The sequence below is a fragment of the Myotis daubentonii genome, chromosome Y, assembly GCF_963259705.1.
Source record: "Myotis daubentonii chromosome Y, mMyoDau2.1, whole genome shotgun sequence".
NCBI lineage: Eukaryota > Metazoa > Chordata > Mammalia > Chiroptera > Vespertilionidae > Myotis > Myotis daubentonii.
Window position 1 is genome coordinate 9,102,509 of NC_081862.1, and position 5,978 is coordinate 9,108,486.

Here is a 5,978-nt window from a genome sequence, read left to right on the forward strand (position 1 = left end):
AAATGGTTGTAAAAAAATACTATGGACAGCTGTACTCCAACAAACTAGACAACCTGGAGGAAATGGAGAAATACCTGGAAAAATACAACATTCCAAAACTCAATCAGGAAGAATATAAAAATCTCAATATGCCAATAACTAGGGAATAAATTGAAGCAGTCATCAAAAAGCTTCCAGCCAACAAAAGCCCAGGACCAGATGGCTTCACAGGGGAGGTTTACCAAACATTCAGAGAAGAACTAAAACCTACCCTCCTCAAACTACTACAAAAAATTCAAGAGGAAGGAACACTCCCAAGCTCATTCTATGAAGCCAGCATCACCCCAATACCAAAACCAGGTAAAGATAACACAATGAAAGAGAATTACAGGCCAATATCCCTCATGAACATAGATGCCAATACACCCAACATAATCTTAGCAAATAAGATCCAGCAGTACATCAGAAAGATCCTACACCATGACCAGGGAGGATTTACCCCAGGGATGCAAGGATGGCACAATATCCACAAATCAATAAACGTGATACATCACATAAACAAACTGAAAGAAAAAAAACAACACATGGTCATATCAATCGATGCAGAAACATCATTTGAAAAAATCCAAGACCCATTTTTGAGAAAAACACTCAGCAAGGTGGGAGTAGAAGTATTATATATCAACATAATAAAAGCCATATATGACAAGCCCACAGCCAACACCATACTCAATGGCCAAAAACTAACACCATTTCCCCTAATTACAGGAACAAGACAGGGATGCCCACTCTCACCACTCCTGCTCAACATAGTACTGGAAGTACTAGCCATTGCAATTAGACAAGAAGAAGAAATAAAAGTCATCCAAATTGGAAAAGAGGAATAAGACTGTCCTTATTTGCAGATGACATGATTTTATACATACAAAACCCTAGAGACTCCATCAGAAAACTACTAGACTTAATACACGAATTTGGCAATATAGCAGGATACAAAATTAACCACAATAAATTTGAGGCATTTCTATATACCAATAGTGAACTTTCAGAAAGAGAGACTAAAAAAACAATGCCATTTACCATTACGCCAAAAAAATTTAGCTACCTAGGTATAAACTTAAGTAAAGAGGTAAAAGGCCTCTACTCACAAAACTACAGGACATTGAAAAAAGAGATAGAGGAAGACATAAACAGATGGAAGAACATATCTTGTTCATGGATTGGTAGAAGCAACATCATTAAAATGTCCATACAACCCAAAGCAATCTATAACTTCAATGCACTTCCCATTGAAATACCAACGGCATACTTCACAGATCTAGAACGAACTCTCCGAAAATTCATCCAGAATAAAAAAAGACCCTGAATAACTAGCAATCCTGAGAAAGTACAAAGTAGTTGGGATCTCAATATCAGATATAAAGCTGTATTACAAAGCCGCTGTTCTCAAAACTGCCTGGTATGGGCACAAGAACAGACATATAGATCAATGGAATAGAATAGAGAGCCCAGAAATCGGCCCAAACCAATATACTCAATTAATATTTCACAAAGGAGGCAAGAACATACAATGGAATCAAGATAGTCTCTTCAATAAATGGTGCTGGGAAAATTGGACTGATATATGCAAGAAAATTAAACTAGACAACCAACTTACACCATACACAAAAATAAACAAAATGGATGAAGGACTTAAATGTACAATGGGAAACCATACAATTACTAGAAGAATCCAAAGGCAACAAAATCACAGACATATGCCGAAGCAATTTCTTCACTGATACAGCTGCTAGGGCACTTGAAACTAAAGAGAAAATGAACAAATGGGACTACATCAAAATAAAAAGCTTCTGCACAGCAAAAGAAACCATCAACAAAACAACAAGAAAGCCCACTGCCTGGGAAAACATATTTGCCAATGTCATATCAGATAAGCGCCTAATCTCCATTATTTATAGGGAACTCATACAACTTAACAAAAGGAAGATAAACAATCCAATCAAAAATGGGCAAAGCATCTAAATAGACACCTTTCCAAAGAAGACATTTAGAAAAACAAGAGACATTTGAAAACATGCTGAAAGTAACTAATCATATGAGAAATGCAAATCAAAAGAACAATGAGGTAGCATCTCACACCTGTCAGAATGGCTATCTTCAACAAATCTACAAACAACAAGTGCTGGAGAGGATGTGGAGAGAAAGGAACACTCGTGCACTGCTGGTGGGAATGCTGACTGGTGCAGCCATGAAGGAAGACAGTATGGAGTTTCCTCAATAAACTACAAATGGAACTCCCATTTGACCCTGTGATCCCACTTCTAGGAATATATCCCAAGAAACAACAATCAGAAAGGATATATGCACCCATATGTTCATAGCTGCACAATTCACCATAGCTAAGATCTGGAAACAGCTTAAGTGCCCATCAGTAGATGAATGGATTAGAAAACTGTGGTACATCTACACGATGGAATACTATGATGCTTTAAAAAATAAGGAACACTTAGCATTTACAAGGGCATGGATGGAAGTGGAGAGCATTATGCTAAGTGAAATAAGCCAGTCAATGAAGGAAAAATACCACATGATGTCACTCACTCATGGATAATAAAGACTATTATAAACTTAAAAAAAAATAAGAAGACTATTGGCTCATGAAAGAGTGCATTCATTCATTCTTTTAAAAACATACTGAGATCTAAATGTTTCCAAATAATACATATAGTTATTAAAAAAGAAAGAGAACTGTGCTCCCTTCGGCAGCACATGTACTAGAGTTGGAATGATACAGAGAAGATTAGCATGGCCCCTGCGCAAGGATGACATGCAAATTTGTGAAGCGTTGCATGTTTTTTTATATAAAATGCTGAAAGGTATTCTTTAAGATGAGGAAGAAGAAGGAAAGGAAAAGATAAAAATTATGAACAACAAATACATATCTATCAACAAGTGAATGTAAAAATTAAGTGAATAAAAAATCTGATCAGAGTAAACTGGTGAATATAATAGAATTGGGCACAGAGAGGGGGTGGACTGACAATTCTTGTGGGGGAAAGGGATGTGGGGGGGGTGTGGGGCGTGGGAGGGGACTGGACAAAAATCATACACCTATGGATGAGGACAGTGTGGGGGTAAGGACAGAAGGTTGGGTGGGAACTGGGTGGAAGGGAGCTATGGGGGAAAAAGAGGAACAACTGTAATAATCTGAACAATAATGATAAAAAAAATAAATGAAGCAGTGTGTTACTTCTTCATGGCATGCTGCCCTGTATCCAGTTAGGGAGGGTAAACAATTTACATATTCTCCTTGGAAAACCTAAATGGAAAAAAGGATTGGGGAACCTCCACCAAGGTTGCAAAACAATTCTTGTCCTCCTTCCTGTGACATTTTGTATGTCCTCAACCTTGAAAGGAATTGTATAAATAGGGGAAAATTGCATACAGAATGATATAAAAGTTTGAAGAAGTCTAAATGAAGGCATCCTTTTGCTTATTTAAATGACATCAGCACTTTCTGAAGTGGTTATACTAAGATTGAAACAGAGATTACCACTTAAACGGAACCAGTTAGCTTTCCTGACTATACTTCTGAATGGAGTGAACAAAAGTGCCCCTAGATTGTGATATGTATTTTACTGGAGAACTATTCATGCACTTTCTCTGCAACTGTTTGACATGTGATGTATCACAAAGGGTATGATCACTCAAACTATGAGTTATCTTGAATCCTCAGTATTTTTATTAGTGAATATAAACAAACATCATGAATGGGAAAGGTTTTTAGAAACTCACCTGTTGGACTGTTGAGTGTATAGTTATCAACAAGCCTTCCAACTTCAATTTTAAAAATTACCACAATAATGTGTGGTTTTTTAACATTCTTTTTATTAAAATGTTGTATGTGAAATTAATTGAAAATTTTGGAAGCAGGGACCTCAACTTTTTAAGGATTTTAAAATCTAGCCTGTCAGATTGCGCGTTGTGGGGTGGAACAAACCATGGATGGTATGGCTCCGTGAGCCCCTTTTTCATTGCCAGCTGGTATGCTCCTGGATTGGTGAAATACTTAATAAAGCCATTTGGACACCAAATTTACTCAGCCTAATTTTCCCTCTGTAGGTTTGTATTGATTACGTATTATGGTACAGAGAAATCCAACAAGACAAACAATACAAAACGTCCCAGCATGAAATAGATCACTTTATATACAATCCCATGGGGAAGTGGACTATAAAGGAAGATTAAAGGGGAAGAAGGAACAGCATAAAAATCCTGACCATGAAAAAAGGCTCCTTCTTCTATTTCCAAATGGATATTCAGGGTATCAAAACCCTAAGGTATGTACATACTTTTAGATATATATTTTTTTATTGACTTCACAGAGGAAGGGAGAGGGAGAAAGAGTTAGAACCATCAATGGTGAGAGAGAATCATTGATTGGCTGCCTCCTACAAGACATCTACTGGGCTAAGAGCCCACAGCATGGGCATGTCCCGGCCTGGGAATTGAACCCTGACCTCCTGGTTCACAGGTCGAAACTCATCCACTGAGACAAGCAGTCCAGACTTTTGCTCTTCTTTATTCAGTCTTCCCTTTGACATTCGTGTGCTCCAGCTGCCCTGTATCCAGCCTGCCTGACTGCTGTGCAGATTGGTGGACTCTAGGGTACATTCTAATAGTAAGGAACCTACTATTTGTGCCTTAGGCTCCCTGCTTGCTTTCTAATGGCCTAGTGACCCTGCCCATAGGGCCTTCATGTACAAGATGCCTGTGCACCAGCAGTAACCTCCTATCCAGGCCCCTTCTGTGCCCATCTGCCCAGATGTGGTCTCTATCTAAGCTTTCTAAGCCTCATTGCCTTAATACTATGCTTTTCTGAATATTTTGATGGAAAAGTCCAGATTCCAATAAAGAATTTTGCTAGATTTCTCATTGTGGTCTCCAGAACAAATAAAGCATCAAGCACAGGACACTTGGTTTTAGAGGCAACATGCACTAATTAGTTTTCTTTTGTTGTGTCTTAATATGGTGGGTTTTTAAAATTAATTCTTTAAGAGAGGTGAATGGAGAGAGACAGACACAGAAGCATGCATTCCTGTGAGAGAGAAACAATATTGGATGCCTGGGGACTGAACCAGAAACCTGGACATGTGCCCTGGCCAGAAATCAAATGGGTAAACTTTCTGGTGCACAGGACAATGCCCAGACACACTGGCCAGGGTGCACTGACTTCTATTTTCTTCCTTATCTTGCATCTGGTGGTTAATAAATATCATCAATACTAATAACAGTGGGCAATTCCAGAGGAGGACATGCTGACAAGAGCTTTACATAAGTTGGCCCCACAGGTGAATCTCCCCACAAGGTAATGGGCATGATCTCTATGTGTGGAGGAATTGACACCCAGACCACAGGATGTTTTGCCTATGCCCTTCCTCCCTCAGAACCTGCCAATTTGTATACTTTTCCTCAAATTCCAAAGGTTCTGATTCCCTTCTGGACACTATTTCCTGTGAAGGTGGGGATGGGAAGACAAGGTGCATGTCAGACAGAGGGACAGGGAGAGGGGGATGGAATAGGAGAGAGAGAGGAAGAGAAAGAGAGCGTTTGCTGTAAGAGATATACATTTTCTGACCCGTGTTCACTTATCCTCTTTTTTTTGTGTGTGTGTGGGGGGGCTCACCGACTGTTACAGAGACTTCAGCATTTTCTCTTCCCACTCAAAGAAGCAGAGTGTGCTGGCCAGTGTGGCTCAGTAGGCCTATGAACCAAGAGGACATAGTTCAATTCTCAGTTGGAGCAGGGGCCGGAGTTTACACCTGGATCCCCAGGTGGATGTGCAGGAGAAAGCCAACCAATGATTTTGTCTCATTATTGATGTTTTATCCATCTCTCCTTCTCCTTTCCTCTCTGAAATCAATAAGAAATGTACTTAAGAAACGGGAAAATGAGCTCCTACGCTGATGGGCCCAAGCTAGAAGAGTGAAAGGTAGAAG

At 39.3% G+C, this 5,978-nt stretch overlaps 1 non-coding gene across 1 annotated transcript; it reads left to right on the forward strand.

The window, feature by feature from the left end:
* Positions 1-2,729: 2,729 nt before the first annotated feature.
* LOC132225664 (U6 spliceosomal RNA) lies at positions 2,730-2,836 on the forward strand. The gene has a single exon (XR_009450974.1). It is a non-coding gene; the product is annotated as a U6 spliceosomal RNA (small nuclear RNA).
* The last annotated feature ends 3,142 nt before the right edge of the window (positions 2,837-5,978 follow it).